The sequence below is a fragment of the Chiloscyllium plagiosum genome, unplaced genomic scaffold (assembly GCF_037043375.1).
Source record: "Chiloscyllium plagiosum isolate Xiang-an unplaced genomic scaffold, Cpla_swu_hap1 HiC_scaffold_42, whole genome shotgun sequence".
Lineage (NCBI taxonomy): Eukaryota > Metazoa > Chordata > Chondrichthyes > Orectolobiformes > Hemiscylliidae > Chiloscyllium > Chiloscyllium plagiosum.
This window is the reverse complement of record NW_028270180.1, coordinates 103,315,422-103,337,862: the sequence shown is the minus strand read 5'-3', so window position 1 is coordinate 103,337,862 and position 22,441 is coordinate 103,315,422.

Sequence of the window (22,441 nt, the reverse complement as noted above, 5' to 3'; positions counted from 1 at the left end):
CAGACTCTGCAACCGCATTAACTTTGCAACTGTCTGCACACAACCATGGGTACCATCTGGCTTTGGCACCATTACTATGGCTGAGCTCCAGTTGCTGCAACTCACTTTGATGCTGTTGTTTTTGGAACATGTGTTCAGTCTGTCTTCGAACATACGTCAACTTTCTTTGGCGTAAGTCTGTAAGGATATTGCTTAATTGGAGTCAACTCCCCTACTCAATTTATCATTCCCTAAAATTTGACACACAGTTTAAGTATGTGGTCGCTGATCTCTGACTCACTAATTGCTCCTTATTTAATTTCAGTGAACCTTTCAGCTCATGCCCCAACACTCATTCAAATGGACTGAATGTGGTAGGTTCATTTGGTGCATCCTGTCTGGTAAGATGTACAAATGGAATACCTTTATCCAGTCGTTTGGATTCTCTTGACGATAAGCTCTCAACATGGTCTTCTCTATGCTCACTAATGATGTTTGAAGTTTGACCCCACCTTTCTTACACTCCCTTGCCATCCTTGTTGTTAAGCAGTGGGTAAGCTACCCATAACTGCCATGCATAAATCTAATGTAAAATTTGACCATTGTATTGTATCTCTGTGCGTGTTCTTTATCGAGTTAAACATTGGTATAATTCTTCCACAAACCTTCTAGCAGTGGTATTGCACACATAGAATGGCTTCTGAATATCGAATGGACTCATCAATTAAAGTTAACAAATACTAATTCCCACGTTTTGTTTTTGTAGGAGTCCTACTCAATCAAGTAAGACCCTTGTAGAAGATTCCTCAAATGCAGGGATGGGTTTAAAAGGTGCTGGTTTTATTACTGCCTAAGGTTTTCCAGTTACATGACAAGTATGACATTTCTGGCAATTTTCAACTCCATCTTTATGCAGCCCAGGCCAGGAAAAATGTTTCTGTATTTTGGTGGGAGTTCTTCTCACTCCCACAATGATCCACAGGTGACTCATGTGCTACCTGCCAAACCTCCTTTCTATAAGCCCCCGGTAATGAATTTCTCCCACTTTCCCATCTGCCTAAATGTCTCATCAAGACATCCTTTTCAAGTTAGTAACATTTGGGAATGCACTCAGATGCTTCTTCTGTGTTTGCTCCTAAATGCTATTCCTTCAGTTTTTCATCTTTCTGTTGTAACTGAGTTAATTTCTCTGAACTAAAAATATCCATTAGTTCTCAATCTGTTCTTGTTTTGTCTGATCCGTTCAATCAAATGTGGTCTCTGATAATTTTGTTTTAATTTGCTTATCTGTCCTCTTTATTTTCTTCGCCTGTGTTAACTGGGGGGGGGGGGGGGGGCTTTGAGACCCTGTTAATAATCTGTTAATGTTGTCCAATCCCTTCACGATTCATATAACAATGATTATCATTGTATTTATTTCGAACATGAGATAATCCATCCACAAGTATGTTGAATTATTGCCCTCTATTAGAATGATGATGAAGTTATTGATTTTCACTGCGCAATTCCAACAGCAGACCTTGTCACAACAATAGTCTTCACTTCTGACCGACAAGTCTGTGTTTTGGGCAGGAATCTCCATGAAAGCATTATGCCCTAAACGCTGACTCTTCTCCTTCAATATGCTGTCTGACTCGCTGTGCTTTTCCAGCACCACACTTTTTGATCTGATCTGCAGTCCTCTCTTTCTCCTTTTCCCTCGATGGTTTTGTCTGGAATAATCTGAGAGGTACAGATGCCCTTGCAAGGAGTTTGTGGACCTGAAACATGAAGAGGGAGGAGTGAAAAGGCTGTTGTATGGAGACTTGGAGGAGTTGTTGGGTTGATTGAGAGGTGGGCGAGGGTATCCCAGTTGGAATGCTGAGATTTGGAAGTGACATGACAAATTCTTGAATTCTGTGTCCTCTCAAATGGAGAGTCCCTAAATCATCTAACAAGTGTGTCTTGGACATGTCGACAGAATGGAAGCATGTGACTTGTGAATTTACTTCCTGCATGGTGAGATTCCTACAGCCAGGTAGCTAGTGATGGACCAAAGGGTCCGCTTCAGAAATGCTGAAGAATGGTATGACAGCCCTGAACATCGACTATACATGGAGAGAGTCCCTATTGGCTGAGAGAAATGAATGGGAGATTTCCATTGGTTTGATGTGAGCTGTTAGGGTGACCAGACATCACCTTAGACGTTAAAACTAAAGGCAATAATTGCACTCTGTAATTGTTAGTGAGAAATTGGTGGTAAACACTAACTGTTATGAATTAGTCTCTTCGTCAAGCAGGAAAGTTACATTGCATGGAGGCACGCAATCTGAAATACATTAGAGCACCTTCCAGCAACTGGAGCATGCTGGTGGCCTCTGACAAAGAAAGTGGTTTCAACGAAATATGATGTGCTTCAAAATGCCACAGACACAGAAACGTACACCCGCGCGTGCACACACACAGATACAGACGCAGACACAGACACTCACATACACTTACACCTACACAGAGACAGACACATAGCCATGGCTATGCACAGACACAGACACACACACACACACACACATACACACACACACAGATGCAGACACACACACAGACACTCACACACACTTACATCTTCACAGAGACAGACGCATAGCCATGGATATGCACAGACACAGACACACACAGCCACACACAGACACTCAGACACAGACACGCACACAGAGACACATGCACACACACACAGACACATGCATGCATGCACAAATACACATGCGCGCACACACATAGAAATACAGACATACACAAGCAATCACAGAAGAAAATGACATCTTGTGTTAAGAATTAACAAAGCTGCACTTCAACCATCACATCTTGACTTTGGGAGGAGCTGTGTCATTGAAATTTGAGATGTTATGTCTCCACATTATTTTTCGGGTGGGGTGATGAGTGATATTTTGAGGTAAATGGGAAAGCACGAAGAAAGTCCATGGTTTTCTCAGGGCAATATCCTCTTAAACATTGAAGGTAGGAACAGGGGGAGGCCATTCCGCACTTGGAGCCTGCTGTGCCATTCATCATGATCATGGCTCATCATCCAGCTCAATAGCCTCGTCCTGTTTACTCCCCATTACTTTTGCTCCCATTTGCCCTACATGCTACATCTAGCTGCGTCTTCAATACACTCAATGCTTTGGCATCAACTAATTCCTGTGGTAATGAATTCCGCAGGGTCATCACTCTTTGGGTGAAGAAATGTCTCTTCATCTCCATCCTACATGATACACCCCGAATCTTCAGTCTGTGTCCCCTGATTCTGGACACCTCCACCATCAGGAGCATCCTCCCTGCATCTACCCTGTCTCGTCCTGTTAGAATGAGGTCCCCTCCCATTCGTTTAAACTCCAGCAAAAACAATCCTAACCTAGACAACCTGTCCTCATACGTTACTTCCACTATCCTCGGAATCATTCAGGTAAACCGTCACTGTATTCCCTTCAGAGCAAAAGCATCCTTGCTCAGAAAAGGAGACCAGAACTGCACACATTGTTTGAGGTGTGGCCTCGCTAAAGCCCTGTATAACTGCAACAACACATCCCTGCTCCTGTACTCGAAACATCTCACAATGAAGTCCAATATAGCATTTGCCTTCTTTACTGCCTGCTGCACCTGCGTGCTTACCTTCAGCGACTGGTGCACAAGGACAAGTAGGCCCTGCAGCACACTCCCCACTCCCAATTTACAGCCAGTCAGGTAGTAATTCACCACCTTGCTTTTGTCTCCAAAGTGAATAATTTGACATTTATCCAAAATAAACTGCATCTGTCATTGATTGGCCCGCTCACCCAATCTGTCCAGATCATGCCATAGGATCTCTGCATCCTCGTCACAGTTCACCATCCCACCCAACTTGGTATCATCTGCAAACCTTGAGATATTACATTTTATTCCTTCATCCAAATCATTAATATGTATTGTTAATAGTTGGGGACCCTGTGGCAACCCACTAGTTACTGTCTGCCAATTTGAAACGGACCCCTTAGGACCTACTCTGTTTTATCTCTGCCAATCAGTTTTCTATTTATCTCAGTACACTTACGCCAATCCCATGCACTTTAATCTTGTACAGTGATCTCTTAAATGGGGCATTGTCAAACACTTTCTGCAAGTACAAATATACCATATTTCCTAGTTCCGCTTTGTCAACTCTGATAGTTACATTTTCACCGAATTCCAATAGATTTGACAAGCATGATTTCCTCTCCATAAATCCATGCTATTTCTGTTTAATCCTGCCGCGGCTTTCTCAATGCTCTGCCATAAACTACTTGATGAATTGAGAATGTTCCCCACTAACCGATCTGAATCTTACTGGTCTATAATTCCCTGGTTTCTCTGTACCTCTCTTTCTGAATATTGGAGTGGCAGTAGCTGACCTCCAATCTGCAAGGACTGTACCAAAATCTAAAGAATCCTGACAACTAAAGCATCCATGATTTCTAGAACCGCTTCTTTAAGTACTCTGGGATCTAGATTTATCAGGTCCTGAGGATTTATTGGGTTTAATCGCCTCAATTTCCCAGCGCCATTTCTCTACTAATATTGACCTCCCTCAGCTCTTCCCTCTCACTAAATTTTGCACACCCCAGGATTTCTGGTACTTGATTTGTATCTTCGAGTCAGAGAGTCCTACAGCACAGAGACAGGTCGTTTGGTCCAAACTGGTCCATACTGACCAAAATGTCCAACCATGCTAACCCCATTTCCCTGCATTTGGTCGACATCCGATCCATGTATTTGTCAAAATGCCTTTAAATGTTGTTAACGTACCCACCTGAACCAATTCCGCTGGCAGCTCGTTCCATACACGTACCAGCCTCTGTGTAAAAAAAAAAAAATGCCCCTCAGGTTCCCTTTTATGCTTTTCCCCTCTAACCTTAAACTAATGACATTTAATCCTCAATTCCTTGACCCTGGCTAAAAAAAAGGGTGCATGTCTCTCATGATTGCCTAGACTGCCGAGAAAAGAAGTTCGAGCTTGTTCAGCTTCTCCTTATAACTCAGATCATTGAGTCCTAGTAACATCCTGATAATTTTTTTCCGCACTCTTTCCAGTTCAATAACATCCTTCCTCAAGCAAGGTGTCCAAAACAGAACACATGCTCCAACTGCAGCCTCACCAACCTCCTGTACAACGGTCCGTTTTTGTGAAGACAGAACTAAAGTATGTATTCAGTTGCTCAGCTGTTTCTTTGCCCTTTGTTATACATTTCCCCATTTCCATCTGTAGAGACCTACATTTGTCTTCATCAATATCTTTCTCTTCAAATACAGTATAACCTTGTAGTGTCAGTCTTCATGTTCCCTGCAAGCTTACTTCCTTTTGTACTGTATTTTTCCCATCTTAATCAAACCCTTGGTCCTTCTTTGCTGAATCGAAACTGCTCTCAAACATCAGACCTATTATTTTCTTGGCCATTCTCTATGATTTTTCCTTCAATTGAAAATTTCCTTTATAAGTCATGGATTGGCCCTGTGACCCATTTTGCTTTTGTATCTGACAGGAATAAGTAGTTGTTGCAGTTCCCCCATGATTTCCTTGGGTATTTGCAAATGCCTATGTACTGTCACACCTTTAAGTAACTTTCACTAATCTATCAACGCCAAATCATGCCTTATATATCTTCATAGTTTCCTGAATAACATTCAGCACTCTAGTCTCCAAAATAGCTGGCTCACTTTCCATCCTGATAAAAAAGTTGTATCATGTCATGGTCACTCATCTCCAAGGAGTCTCATGCAGCTAGATTGGCAATGATTCCCTTCTCATTACTCAGTATCCAGTCTAAGCTCTCTAGTTGGCTCATCCACATGTTGGTTAAGAAAACCATCCCATATGTAGGCCAGGAATTCCCCCCCGGAGACGTTGTGGCTAATTTGATTTGTCCAATCTGGATGCAGATTAAAATCACCCATGATCACAGATGTCTCCATATCATTAGCTTGGCTAATTTCCTATTTAATACTATTCCAACATGACCACTACAGTCTGGGGTCTCTGTATGACACCCACTAATGTTTTTTCTCTCTTGGTATTTCACAGCTCCACCCACACAGAATCCATATTGTCAAAGCTAATATCCTAAAAAGAGATTAACAAAAATACGTGACCAGGAATTGAGATCTTTTTCCTCAAATATTGATCTTTACTTGATGCTAATTAGTCTTGTCGACTTGCTTCGTAAAATCTGGGACCACCAGCAGAAGATGATGAGCGAGAACATTTGTGGAGTTGCTTTCTCAGTAGATGAACATCAGATATATTTTGTTGAGATTTTCACAGTAGATGCAAAGACAGTGCTTCTCCAGCAGGTGGAAGTGACGGCTGATAATAGATCCTTCACCCAACACCTTCACTCAAAAAAAGTCAAGGCACAAAAAAGATTGACTGAGGCCATTTAGTTGAACATCATTTATTGAAAAAATGGTGGAGTCTTTAAAAAAGGATGTTACAGCAGAAAACTGAGAATGGCTTTACAAAATGGAAATCTTGCCTGATAAAAGTATCGGGATTCTTGGAGAAAATGGAGGAAACCGTGATTGTAACATGTTTTGATTTTCTGAAGATGTTTGATAGCACCCATGCATAAGATTACTGAATAAGATAGGAGCCTTGGCTTTGGAGGTACTGTATTAACATAGAGAGAGGATTTTTGAAATCCCAATCAGAAAAGTTTGATTAAGTGTTTTATTTTACAGGATGTCAATCTGTGGAGTACCACATAAATCTATTCTGGGGACAAAAAAATATTACAAAGTATTTTGATGACTGAAGATGAGGAAAGTGAATATACTGTAGGCAAGTTTGCGAATGACTCAAAAATTGGAGCGGAGACAAGTGGTGAGTATGACACAAAAAGAAGTTTGCGGAGGAATACAGATAGGACAAGAGAGTGAACAAGGAGCTTTGCATAATAATTTAATGTGGATTAAATAAATGAAATCAGACAGAAACAGTGAAGTTATGCATTTTAACAGGCAAGATAGAGATTGAATTCAGAAATTTACAGGGAGTCCGCATCTCCGAACCACAAAAAGTTAGCTTTTAATTTCAGCTGTCAATAAAGATGGCAAATGTCATGTTGGGGTTTGTTTACAAACTAATGGAATATTGAGATTAGGAACAGTCAGATAGAGCAGCTAATGTGTGGCTGAGGAGCTGCTGCAGGGGTTAGGATTCCCATTTTTCAATCATTGGGATCTCTTCAGGGATAGAAATGACCTGTATAAGAGGGACCTGAATTGGAAGGGGACCGATATTCTTGTGGGGAAATTTGCTAGCAGTATGCTGAAGGTTTTAAACTAGTAAGGGGGATGGTGGGAACCAACAAGATACTGAGAAAAGAGAAATGTTTGAGGTGAGATGCAGTGAGCAATTCTAGAGGTCAAGGCAGACAACAGTTTGGCAAGACCGAGGTAGGACTGCTAAACTGCATTTTCTTTGATGTAAGAGGCATGACATGTGAGACAGATGAACATGGGGCAGAGATGGGAATGTGGGGCAAGGATATCATTACCATTACAGAAATGTGGCTCAGGGATGAACAGGACTGGCAGTTTAATGTTCCAGGATATAGATGCTATAGAATGTAAAGACAGAGGAGCAAGAGAGGAGATGGAGTGGTGTTTTTGGTTAGAAAGAACATTACAGCTGGATGTAGAGAGGATATTTCTTGGAGACTGCCCAGTCCCAGTGAAGTTATATGGATGAAACTTAAAAATAAGAAAGAGGTGATGACCTCTTGTAAAATGGGCCTCCTAATAGTCAGTAGGAAATTTACAAGCGATTATGCTATCTGTAAGAAAACCGGATATTGGTAGCGAATTTTAACTTTCCAAACAGAGTTTGGGGTAGTGTTAAGATCTTGGAATGTGGAGAAATTGGTTAAGTGTGTACAAGAAAACGTTGGTATTCAATATGTGGATGCACCTACTAGACGGTTCGCAATACTTGACCTTCTGTTTGGAACCAAGGCAGGGCAAGTGACTGAGGTGTTCATAGGGGCACGCTTCAGGGAAAGTGATCATAATTCTATTGGTTTAATAATAATGATGAGAAAGGATAGAATTGATTTAAAAATGAAAGTTTCAAATTAGAGTGTGGCCAGTTTCGGTGGTATTAGACCTTGAGAAGTTGGTTGGGGGAGGTTATTCACAGGTAAAGGGACGGCTGATAAGTGGGAGGCCTTTAAGAATGAGACAATGAGAGCTCAGTGATGGTATGTTTCTGTTTGTGTGAAGGGCAAGGCATGGGAAAAGCTCAATGATGAGGAAAATTGCAAATCCTGTCCAGAAGAAGAAGGGAGCATTCATCAGATATAGACAGCTGGGATTGAGTGAATCCTGAGAAGGGTATAAGGGCAGTAGGAGTATACTTAAACAGGAAATCATGAGGGAAAAAAAGGGGACATCAAATTGCTTTGGCAAATAGAATTAAGGAGAATCCGAAAAGATTCTAAAATTATTTTAAGGTTAAATGAATAACGAAGGAGAGAATACAGCCCTTAAAGATCAGCATAGCTTTCCATGCATGGAACCACAGATGGCAGAGACACTAAGCAAATACTTTGTATCAATATTTACAGTAAACAGGAGCATGGAAGCTAAGAAACTTGGGAAATAAATAATGTGATCTTAAAATGAGTTCATTTTACAGAAAAGGTGTTGGAGGTCTTAAAGTAGAAAAATGGAAATAAATCCTGGAGACCTGATTAGGTATTTCCCAGAACCTTGTGGGAAGCTAGGGAAGAGATTCCTGGACCCCTTGCTGAGATATTTGTATTGTTGATAATCATAGATGAGATGCCAGAAGATTGGAGAGTACTAATGTGGCAGCATTATTGACGAAAGTTGTATGGAAAAGCTAGGGAACCATAAACTGGTGAGCCTTTCACGCCAGAGATGCTGCCAGACCTTCTCAGCATTTCCAGCAGTTTCTGCTTTTGTTTCTGATACACAGCATCCACAGTTCTTTCAGTTTTTATTTAGTAGTTAACGAGCATTACTTTTTGAATTGGAGGCCTGTTGGAACATAACAACATCCGAACTTAAGAAATACAATCAGAAGTAGGCCATCTGACTCCATGAGTTAGCTCTGGCTTTCAATAATATCGTGGATCATCTGTCAATGGACTGAGACTCCACTTACCCACCCCTCACTATAACCCTTCATTCCTTTACTGTTCACAAATCTATCTTCACCTTTAAAACATTCAACAGGTTAGACTTAGCTGCTTCACTGGACAGGGGATTCCACAGATTCACAACCCTTTGGGTGAAGACGTTGGCTTGACCAGCTATCCTTAGTAACTACACACGCAGATGACAAGCAACATGAGTTCGACTGGGACAACACTAGTATAAGACAAGCCAAACAGGGAACAGCCAGGGAATTCCTAGAGGCATGGCACTCATCCACAGATTCAATCAATAAGCACATCGACCTGGACCCGATATACCGGCCACTGCAGCAGACAGCTGGAACTGACAACTGGAAGCGGCAAATACAAATCACTATAAATGCCGGACGAAACATCACAGAAGCGCTTCACAGGAGGCTCCCAATCACTTAGGATGTCACCAACACAGGGGACAGAACGTTTGCAACACAAATTCCCCGGTCGGCGAACAGAACCACAACAACGAGCACCCGAGCTATAAATCTTCTCACAAACTTTGAGCCTCCCTGCTTCTGTCTTATCTATCCCATTTATAATTTTACAAACCTCCTCCCCCATTCTTCTGAATTCCAATGAGTATAATCCCAGACTGCTCAATCTCTCCTCATAAACCCACCCCCTCATTTCCAGAATCAACGTAGTCAACCTCCTCAGCAAACCCCACCCCAGTGCCATCTCATGTAAGGCGATGAAAAGTGTACAGAGTACTCCAGGCGTGGCCACACCAGCGCCCCATACAGCTGCAGCAGAAAGTCCTAATTTTAAACTCCACCCACTGGCAATGAAGAACATTATTCCATTTGCCTTCCTAATTAGCTACTGGACTCGCAAACCATACTTTTGTGTTTCATGCACAAGAACCCCAGGTCCCCCTGCATAGCAGCGTTCTGTAACTTTTCACCATTTTAACGTAGACCACTTTGTTATTATTCCTACCAAAATGGATGACCTCACATTTACTAACGTTGTACTCCATCTGCCAGAGCCTTGCCCACTCACTTAGCCTGTCTATATCCTTCTGCACACTTTGCTCTATCACTCATTTAAGTGGCTTCTGTGAACTACAACACACTACACTTGGTGTCTAACTCGAAACAATCTGTCTGAATTGTAAACTATTACAGTCCCAACAATTGTAAATAAATGCTGTCTCAACGCTGATCCCTGGGACACATCACTAGCCACTGATTGTCAACCAGAAAAACACCCATTTATCCCCAATTTTTGCATTCTGGTAGTTAACCATTCTTCTGTCCATGCGAATGCATTGCCTGGAACACTGTGCATCTTTATCTTATGCAGCAGTGCAGCACCTTGCTGAATGCCTTTTGGAAATCTAGGTACACCACGTTCACCAGTTCGCCATTGTCTACCACGCTCGTTATAACCTCAAAGAATTCCAATAAATCAGTTAAACATGACCTGCCTTTCATGAACCCATGCTTCATTAAATAAATGTAGGTGTTGCATTTTTGTAAGGCAAACCAGGGCAGGACTTATACAATTAATGGCTGGGCTTTGGGGAGTGTTGCTGAGCAAAGAAACCAAAGGGTGCAGATGCATCATTCCTTGAAAGTGGAGTTCCAGGGAGACAGGGTGGGGAAGAAGGTTTTTGGCATGCTTTCCTTCATCTGTCATAACATTAAGTGTAGGAGTCGAGATGTCATGTCTCAGCTGTACAGAACATTTGTGAGGCCACATTTAGAATGATTATAGACAAATCTGGCTGACCGTTTCTATGAGGGATTTTGTGAAACTTGAGACGGTGTAGAAAAGATTTCCAAGAATGATGCTCGACCTGGAGTGTAAAAGGTATAAGGTGAGGCTGAATAGGCTGAGGCTTTTCTTTTCCCTGCAGTGAGAGGAAAGGAGGCTGAGGAGTGGCCTGAACAAGACTTATAAAATCATGTGGGGCATTGATATGGTGAATAGCCAAGGCCTTTTGCCTCAAGTGGGAGAGTCCAAAAATAGAGGATAGCGGATTAAGGTGAGAGGAGAAACGTTTGAAAAGAACCTGAGGGGTAACCTTTTCACGTGTATGTATGGAGAAAGCTGCCAGCAGTAGTGGTGGAGGCGGGTTCAATTACTGCGTTTAAAAGGCACCTGGATGGGTGGATGAACAGGTAACATTTAGAGGAAGATTGGCCAAATGTTTGGCAAATGGTACTCAGTCAGATTGGGATATCTGGTCAGTGCAGTTGGACTGAAGGGTCTGTTTCTGTGCTGGATATTTGTATGACTATAATGTTTGTTAAAACTGAAAAAAAAACTCAGTTCTTACCACAGCTGGAATATTGTGAATTATTCTTTGGACTCATATCAAAGAAAAGGTACACTGGAATGTGAAACAATCCACATGAGGTTTAATCGACTGATCCTGAGGATGGAGGGACTGTGTTGAAAGTAGAGATTGAGTCGTTTGGGCCTATACTCAATGGAACATAGACAATTTAGTGGTGACATTCTGAAACATCTATTATTTTCAGGAAACGTGATGGTGTAAATGCAGAAATGTTGTTTCCCCTTGTGGGAGGGTTTCGGACCAGGGAGTAGAATCTCTGAATTAGAGGTCACAAATTTCAGGCAGAACAGAATTTTGTCTCCCAGAATGTTGTGAACACTGTCGAGGATGGGACATTCAGTACTTTGAAGGCTGAAATGGACAGAATTTGATTTGGTAATTGAATCAGTGCTTACAGTTAAAACGCTGGAAAGTGGAGGTGAGGGTTATCAGTTCAGCCATGGTGTCATTGTTTGGAAGACCAAACCCCATTGGCTGAACAGGCTGCTTCTGGTTCCCTATCATTGACCTTTGCACTAAGTTAGTCTTTTCAGAATTATATAGGCCTCATTTAAATTAACCTCCACTTCATGTTTGAAGCCCAGCTGCTTCAATCCCTCCTCATCATGAAAAAAGACAGGGATCGCCTTTCTCCCTGTTTGATGGCATTGCATTCTGCCTCTAATGCAGTGACTGCAATTTATAGTCCTCCAGTTCTGTTGAATATTTGTCAAACACAACCACAGCTGTCACAGAAAAGATTAAAGACAGATCAAAACTACATTTCAACTACCATATCAAACGCATTGTCGGTATGCATTGCATGGAATACACACATTGCATATTAAAGGTCTCTCAGCACTCATCCATTAAACACTGCAAGGGTTGTTCATAAATGATTTCCTTATGTGTGTATGTATGTCTGTGCCTGTAGATGATAATCTGCTTGTATAACAAAGTTTCGATGCATAGTGTTGTTCCCTTTTTATTCCGGTATCAAGCATTTCAAAATCAGAAAGACAGTGGGTAGGAGTTCAAGCCCCTTTACACGGCTATATCAAATGTTTTCTGTGATTGTACAGCTCATGAAATGTGCTAGGTAAATATCCCTCTATATTGTGCTGTCCAATGCAAACATGTCAAATACATTTTGGTTCAGACACAGTGTAGAGCTGCATCCAGGGTTCCCTAAAAAAAACCCTCCCAGAGCAGGTACAACACAGAGTTGACACAGAATAAATCACCCTCTACAATATTAAACATTCCATGAGATGTGCAGTAAAAGTTAATTATAGACTAAATATGCATTGCACTGAACCATTAAACATTCCTCAGCCAAGAATAATACTGCTGAGTTACAATGAAAACACTATCACAGTAAAGTCTTGCAGCCTCATTCCGATCAAGCATTTCCAGATCACTCAATACTCAGACAGATTTTTGAGAAAATCTGGCTGTACTGACTCAAATCTCTCGAAAGAAATGGATGAATTTGGCTGAGACCACATGTTGGTGAGGTGTTGGCTTCATGTTATTAAGGAAAACATTGTCTGATTGTGGAGAGGCAAAACAAGGCATCAGATATAAAGAAAAATGGGGGAAAGGCAGGAGGGGAAGAGAGAAAAAGAGAAACAGAAATATTAGCTGTGCCAATGTATCTCTTAATTATAGTTTTTTTTTTACTAAACATGATAATTGATACCTCTGTCATTCAACAATCATACAACTTATGTATTAAAAAGTCCTAACGTCAATTACTATTGGAATCCATTGAGTTATTTGCATTTTTTCTACAATTCGTCTGCTGTGCTTGTGGGGAAATATAAATTGGGGTTTTGTTGTTCTGTAATTTATTCTGAGAATTCTATTTCTGTGTTTATTTACATGAATGCTTAATTGGTTTCAAAGAAGTGATGGTGACAGCAAAGCCAGATGAAAGAAATGATTTGTTGGTAAGATTCAAATCGAAACAAGTTTATTTTAAGAATGTTGACTTTTTTCATAAGTGAATACAAATTTATGAAGACGAATTGCATCAAATTTTATTTATTTCTGGACGATAAACACAATTTAAAACTTTTATTTGGGTTAAATATTCAGTGCTGAAAATTCTGCAATTAAATTTCAATGTTGAACTGGATCTACTCTGAATGTCCCACTGAGTTACATTGTATTCTGTTTAGACGGTGCAACATCATCAAAGTGCATTTTAGAATATTCACGTGAAATACTTGAAATGACATCAGGAACTGCCGCAACAATTACATTTAATTGATGTAGTTGTTGTGAGCTTTCTTTACATGTATTACTTTCTGGTTAGGGTCAGCAATGAGTCTCTATCTCCAATTGCCCATTGAATAGCTTGCTAAAGCCACTCAGAACACAGCCAATTACTTCCCAATGAGTCTGGAATCCCATGTCGGCCAGACCATGTGAAGGTGACAGATGCCTTGTCATTCGTGAACCAGCTGTTTTTGTATTTTTTCCATTGACTCGGGTTACATGGTCACCATTTGGCTTTCTTTCCGATTCCAGACTTTCTTTAAATTCAAATTTCACCCTGGGCAAACGATGGTATTCCAAACCCCGTCCATTCAGCATCAAACTGGAGTTTGGGAATACTGGTGTCATGATATCACCGCTGTGATCCTAATACTGGAAATGCACAGAAAGCGGTCACAAACAGAAATGCAATCAATCTGACACTTTACATCATGAACAAATATTGGAGTGCAACACTGGCAAGAACTGTCTTGCTGTTCACAGCAACATCACAGGAGACTTTGCATCCAATCATCAATCTAAACTGTGTACCGGACTCTGTCTGAAGAGCCTGACTCACCATAATTTGCATTTTTTGAATTCTTCACTGACTTATGAAAAAGTTAGGCACATATCCCAAGAAGGTGGTACCTTTTTGAAGGCCTGCCATCTTGCTCGGCTAATTATGGTTGATCTTTCTTAAGAAACGTTATTACAACCAAATGGCATCTCAGTCGAGACTGTCGTGCTGGAAAAGTACAGCAGGTCAGGCAGCGTCCGAGGAGCAGGAGAATCGACGTTTCGGGCATGAGGCCTTCATTAGGATACATGAGGAAGGAGTTATGCCTGGAACGTTGATTTTCCTGCTCCTCGGATGCTGCCTGACCTGCTGTGCTTTTCCAGCACTACACTGTCAACTCTGATCTCCAGCACCTGCAGTCCTCACTTTCTCCTGATGGGTTTCTTAGTCACGTTCGGCACAGGAAAGGACCATCACCTTATTGTTGAATGGGTAGATCCGGCCAGGTCGGAAGGTCAGACGACCTCCTCTGAAGGAGAATACTGAACCATGTAACATGCTTCAAACCTTTGGTAGGTCTGCCACTATCCCAGCATTTTCATTTCATGCTCTTTTATTCATTGAAGGTACCATGGTAGGGACTGATTCTGGAACTTTACTCCAAACCTTTTGATTGCTTATTACATACTCATAATGCCTCCTCAACCACTTTATCAAACTGTCATTTAGCTTCAACGATGTTTTTTATTGACTCATGGAACATGGTGGTTGCTTTTAGTTGTCCGTAGATGTCCTTCAGCAGATGGCAGTAAGCTGCCTTTCTGAAATAACATGTTTCAAAATGGCCTGAGGAAGGAATTCCAGATTTTGACCCAATTACAGTAAAGGATCGGTGAATATTTCCATGTCAGGATGCCGAGTGTTTTAGAGAGGAGCTTACAGTGATGCTGTTCCCTTGTATCTGCTGCTCCTGTCCTTCGAGATGCAAGTGGTAGTGGGAAGGTACTGTCTAAGAAAGTGGCTAAGTTACTGCAGTGTAGGATTTTAGATAGTGCATATGGCAGGTACTAAGAATCAGATTTGGAGGCAATGGACGCTTGTGGATGTGCTACTGATCAAGTGGGATGCTTTGTCCTGGACAATGCCAAGCTTCTTGAGTGCAGTTGAAGCTGTTCCTATCCAGTCAAGGGGCGAGCTGTGCTATTAGCCTCCTGACCTCTGTCTCTTAGACAGTCAATTGGCTTTGCGAGTCAGGAGGGTGAGTTACTCGCTGTCCTATTCCTAGCCTCTGGCCTGCTTGTACAATCATTCTATTTATGTGGAGTGTCCAGCTCAATTTCTAATGAACAATAAAACCCAGGGTGTTGATGGTGAGGGATTCAGTGATGGTAACACTATTGAATGTCAAGGGGTTTTGGTTAGATTGTCTCTTATTGTCAATGGTCATTGTCTCGCAGCTTTGTGGTGTGAATGCTATGTGCCACTTGTCAGCTCAAGTCTGGAAATTGTCCAGATTTTGTTGCGTTTCAATGTGGACTGAGGAGTCACAAAAAATTGCTAGATTAATGCAGATTTCACTTCTGACCTTCTGATGGAGTGAAGGCCATTTCTGAAGCAGCTGAACATGATTAGGCCAAGAACACTTTCTTTCGGAACTCCAATTGGAGATTTGCTTTGGCTGAGACGACTGACCTCTAACAAGCAAAGCCATCTTCGAATGTGTGAGTTATGACTGCAGGCAGCAGGGAGTTTGTCGCCTAATGCCCATTGAATCCAGTTTTGCTACGACTCCATAATATCACACTCTGTCGAATGTGAACTTAATGTCAAGGGCTGTCACTCTCACCTCATTTCTGGAATTCAGTTCTTTGTCCATGTTTAAATCAAGTCTGTCATCAGACATGAGCTGAGTAGGCCTTGCGTAACCCACATTTACGCAGGTTATTGCTGAGCTTGTGCTGCTTGATAGCACCTTCCGACATCTAACTCATGATTGAGCATGGACTGATGGGGCAGTAATTCGCCAGGGTGGTTTCACCTATTTTCTGTGCACAGGACGTGCCTGGCCTATTTTCCACATTGTCCATGCCAGTGTTTTAGCTGTACCGGGATTGCTTGGCTAGCACAAGTCATCAGTATTATTGCCAGAATTTTGTCAGGCTCCATAGCATTTGCAGTAACCCCTGACCTCCTACCCCTGCCCAACAGTGCCTTGATTTCACATGGAGAGAAGCGAATTCCCTGCTGACGGGTATCTGTGATATTGGTGATCTATGGAATATGCCGAGATGGATCAGACAATTGGCACTTCTGGCTGAAGATTGCTGTGAATGCTTCAGCCTTAACTTTTGCGCTGATGTGTTGTGCTCTCCAAAAGCAGAGCAAGAGAATATCTGTGGAGCTTATTCCTTCAATGAGTTGTTTAATTATCAACTTTAATTCACGACTTGATGTGGCAGCACTGTGGGCTCAGACCCCTGTTTCCTGAATTAATGGTCTAGCCACAATATCTCCAGACTATAACTCCAACCCCCACACCATGATGTGGATATTCACAACAGAAGATTGCTTATCCTTTGTATTGTGTAGATTCCAACAATGCATCGTATATTCGCTTAAATTGTTAATCTCGAAAATGCTTTACTTCACAGACTTTAGGATATAATGTTCTGTTTTCAAATCTTCTCTCCGACAGGCAATGTCATCGATGTCACACTGGCTTTCCTCCTCACTAATTGCAAAACCAAACATTTTTCACCTCACCTTTGAACTTACTGATCAAAATTGCTACATTCTTGACTAGATCGTTCATATACGCTGCAAACATCAAATGATCCAGCACCAAGTCATATAGTAAGCCACTGGACACAAGATGTCTTCACAATGACTACCTTCGACCATTACCTTCTGCCAATAAATAAACATTCAATGCATTTGCCAAACTGCACCAGATACCATGAACCCTTACCATATTAAAGATGCAAGATCTGGTCAAAAACCTGATTGAAGTCAAGAAGCATTACACCCACTTTTTACACCCGATGTCACATCTCATTGCCTCTCCGGAAAACAGAATCAACCACTTCCGATATGATATCATTTCCACCAAAGCCATGCTGAATTTTATTGCTTAAACCTTACAATTCCTACTTTTAATGAATGCTGTCTCTTAGACTTACTTATTAACTTCCCTCAAGCTTTCTACTTTTAAACATAGGTTTATGAGTGAAACTATACATTGTCATTTAGCTCCTTTCACCCGATGATAACTCTTCTTATCTCTCTGACAGATAATTTACTCTAGCTGAAATAATCTTGTGTCTCTTCTGTTTCATTCTGGGAAATGGGAATGGAATTGAATACAATGTTGAGACCAACAACAACCTGTTTGTTCTTAACACTGTCAGTGTGTGTTCACCCTCAGAGGCAGGAAGACTTTGTGCTGATAATACGGAACGTAGCGCCTGATGTATCATTCTCAGCTGGTGCGCAACTTCCTGTTTGTATGTGCCAGCAGCAAGCCACACATCTCACTTCTGATCAGAAAATAAACCCAGGGGATGCAATCTGGCCGAAACATCTGCCAATGTGGCCTATATCAGGACACAGAGTGTGAAGTGATCACATTGAAGTGACATTTGCAAATCGACCTTTCGATCGCTGTTTCGCGGTCTGATTCCAGGACATCATTGGACGAGTCTCTCGACCATCTAACAAGCTCATTCGATTCACTAACGTCTGGGACATATCGACATGCACCTTGTCATGTCTTTGATCTTGTACTACTTGTTACTCTTTCTTCAGATTTAATGTTCCCAGTTTTTGATTCTGTCTTCTGTATCCATCACCTTCCCAGCCGAATACATTCTGTTTGATCTGTTTCCTAAATTTTGATCAACTAAACAAATAATACAGTTTTGTACAGACAGGTATGTCGGTGTGTCAGATTAACAGAATCAATATATGGAGAGATCATCTTGGCTGTATCTAACTCTGACCGACATTGAAGTCAAATAAAGCACAGCACTGTATGGTTTCAAACTTTGCAAATCCTCTCTCTTTGAAAGAGCTTGTTCTAACGGTTAATTATTTTCTTGATTATTTCACAAACTATGACTAAAAATCTCTATTTTTAACAAAGTTTCAAATATTATTAAAAGTTGCAGCCCTGGCATTTCCTACAGTGAGCTTTGTGGTGTTTAAATGTTCTGGTCAACAGTTGCTTCAAGCAGAAGACTTAAACATTGGTTTCTCCGAGTTCCCAGCCATTGCATTTGCAGTTCCATAATAACTGCAAGCTATTGATAAGCCCAGAATGAACAGAATGTCCAGGCCCTGTACACACCCAAACGCCATGATGTAGGCCTCGAAGCCCTCCGTTTCTTCCTGTCACGCCAACCCAAGCAGTACATGCTCAACCTCAACTACATTTCCTTTAAATCCTCCCACTTCCTCCAAACCAAAGGGTAGCCATGGACACCTGTACGGACCCCAGCTATGCCTGCCTCTTCGTCAGATATGTGGAACAGTCAATCTTCCACAGCTACACTGGTATCATTGCCCATCTTTACCACTGCGACATTGATGACTGTATCAACGCCACCTCATGCTAGCACAAGGAGATTGAACAGTTCATCAACTTTACTAAAGCCTTCCACCCTGACCTAAACTTCACAGGGACCATCTCGGACACCTCCCTCCCTTTCCTAGACCTCTCCACCTCTATCACCAGTGACCGACTAAACATTTACTGCAAGCCCACTGACTCCCACAGCTACCTGGGCTACAGTCCTCCCACCCAACCTCCTGTAAAAATGCCATCCTTATTGTCAATTCCTCTGCCTCCACTGCACCTGCTCCCAGGAGGACCAGTTCCACCATAAAACATCCCGGATAACCTCCTTTTTCAAAGACTGCATTTCCCCTCCCATGTGGTCGACGATGCCCTTGAACCCCAACCCTCCAATCGCAATTTCATACCGGAAATATTCCAAGCATTCGTTTCAATGAGATCAATACACTCCACCTGACTCTCCGGCTAGTGATGTGGAAATTAATGGTCTAATTAATGGTGCCAGACGATGCCTGGGACAACATCTCTTTATTCAACTAAAGTCAGCAATATACATTCACAATGTGAAAGGCACAAACTGTACTTTTACCCAGATCAGCCAATTTCATCTGCAGTCAGACACAACTTAAAATTCAGACCATTGCACAGAAGATAGGCGAGCGCTCACAACATTGGAAATGATTTTGTTTGATGAAAGAATCCATCGTAGACTTCCTCAGAGCAATTCGTGTCAACAAACTTGTTTTTGTGTGTGTGTGTGTGTGTGGGGGGGGGGGGGGGGGGTAGCGCACGAAATGTTGCTTTAATCCGATTGATGTGAACCATTTGCACTTAAGAAGTTGTTTGAAAACGTCTATCACAGTAGATACGCGAGTAAATTTTACAAATCATTGATCAAAGGGGACAATCTTTTTTGGATTCGAGGAAGATCCACAGTGATATTTTGTAAATGTTTGGAGCTGGGATTGTTTTCAATTTTTGACCCAGACATTGGTGTATTTTCCCTATGGTGGGGGATTTCAACAATAGGGAACATGTTTTTCCAATGAGAGGAGAAAAATTTTAAACAGGATATCAGAGACAACCTTTTACACAGGGAATAGTTTGTGTGTGGGATGATTGAGTGGTGGATACTAACAACCTTTAGAAGACATTTGGATAAGTAAATGAATATCAAATGTTTGGAAGGATTTGGGCCAAGTGCACACAGGTGGGATTAGTTTAGTTTGGGATGAGGACTGGCATGGACTGGTTGGACCGAGGGGTCTGTTTCCATGATGTATCACTACCTGACTCTCTGACAATTTTTCTCAACACTAAACAGTGCTACAGTGATCTTTGAATGAACTGTTGATGGTAAGTTGTGTCAGAGACTCTGCGAATATTACCTTCAATGAGAGGAGTGACTAGTTACACAACTGAAAATAAACTTTTCTCCAGCATTGTTGCTGAGTCGTTTTGTTTCTGCGGAGGCAGTGGTTATAGTTTGCAGTTGGCTTTCCACCAACTGGTCAACCGTGAGACAAAATATCTTTGATCCACTGCAGAAACTCCACCTGCTTCCAGTAAATGAAACTGGGAACTCAAGGACCTTTTCTGTAGTCAGCTTAATTGCTGCCAACTATTGGATCCGGCCGATTAAAGGGAAATAAATCAACTAAAGTAAACTCCTACCAAACAAACTATATTTTCCCATTTATTCACAATGGACACATTTCACTTGGCATTTCTCCCTTTAAAAGGAAAGTCACTGAATACAGCATTCACTGTATGACTATCAGAAAACAGGACATTGAATGCAGTGACGTTCTGGTTAGTTCAGCCTGTTTACTGAGTATCTTTAAAGCTCCTGAATATGAAGTTAATGGATCCAAAATCCCACATTGCAGTAACATTTGTTATCATCTCAAAGTAAATTAAAAAAATTTGAATTGGTTCAAACTCACATCACTTGTTACACCATTCTCTGATTCATGTATCTCATTAAAACTGAGTGGGCCCTTTATACATGGTTAACACTGGTGTACTGTAACAGCGAATTTTTGCTGATGTTTATGAGTTAACTGCCCTGTCAGAGCTATCAGTGAGCAGAGAAATGTACTGTTTATAACCTACACTCGTGGTAATTATTACTGTAATACTCTCTAACTTAACCAAACATTCCTGATGTACCCAGACTGTTATCTGCAATGGTTGAGATGTTGAGGATTGAAAAAAAAACCTTATGGACTGTCTTGTTCTAGTTTTTTAGATGCTCTTTCAAAAGTTTACCCAGGTGTTATGTATCACTGCGGACTCACATTTTGTTTCTCAGACACACAGCTTTCCTTTACTGTGCATTTTAGTGTCGGAGCAATTTGAAAAAAAAGATGCAAGGAGAGAGACATTCTGCAATGTAAGGAGGCGCTTCTAATCTCCGGGTCCAAACTGTTTAGTGACATACACTCACATTCTGGACATAATCACTTCAGACATGCTCTATATTAGGTTGCCGAAACTGAATTTAGAAACGCAGATTAGAAATGGTATGTTATTTGGTAATGTGAGAGAGACTTTGAATGACAGCAAAAATAAAGTCATTCACTTTGTTGGCTAATAATATTATTGAAGTTCTTTTTAGCTTTATCTGCTTGTGGTGGAATGTAGGATTAAAGAGAGTTAACCTCTAATTGAATATTCTAAATATAATCACTTTGGACACGCTCTGTATTCAGTTGCCTAAATTGAATTTTGAAATGTTTAGTATGAATTACATGTTATTTTGAGTGCGACAGAGACGTGCAGTATCCAGGGAAGAAAAGCTCAACTGTTTTATTAGCTAGTAATATGTTTGAACTTTAATTTTAGTTTTATCTGCTTGTGAATGAATGTAGAAATAAAGGGAGCTAACTTCCAGTTGAATTTGTTTTTTTTTAAACAAAATACATGCAACTATCATGTGAAACAGACCTGAAGCTACTCAAATTTACTTCCAAAGAAGCTGTTCAGCAAAAGAAATATCCCAAGATGTGTATGTCCGTGTGTAAGCAAAACCTCATGTAAAGACATGACCCCATGTGTTCGGGCTGTCCAAGCTGATACCAGGATCCAGTCTGAGCCTCCAGCAGGAAACCAACATGCGGAAGCTGTAAGCCTGCCCCTTCCGATGGCCATATAAATCCTGGGCACTGGACCGTAATTCAACACTCCTGGGTCGGATCTGTTTAGAAAGATCTTAGCAGAACCGCTTCCCACAAGTTATCAGAATGATTGTGTCGACACTTTTTCTCAGTTTGTTACTGACTTTCTTATCATGTGTGTTTTTTGTTCAAGTCTCTCTTTGTGACTGTCTCAATGTTAGTCTACCGCAGGAATATAAAAGACTCAGCCATCATTTCATCAGCATTAATGCTCATGGTTTATTTGTTTTCTTTTTTAAAGGTGTCCAGTCGGAGGTTGTTTTGACCCAGCCAGAGGCAGAGACTGGGCGTCCCTCAGGCAGCCTGAAACTGACCTGTAAAACCAGCGGGTTCAATCTTGGCAGCTACGGCATGAACTGGGTCCGACAGGTTCCCGGACAGGGTCTGGAGTGGCTGCTGTACTACTATAGTTCATCCAGCAGTAACTATGCACCAGCGATT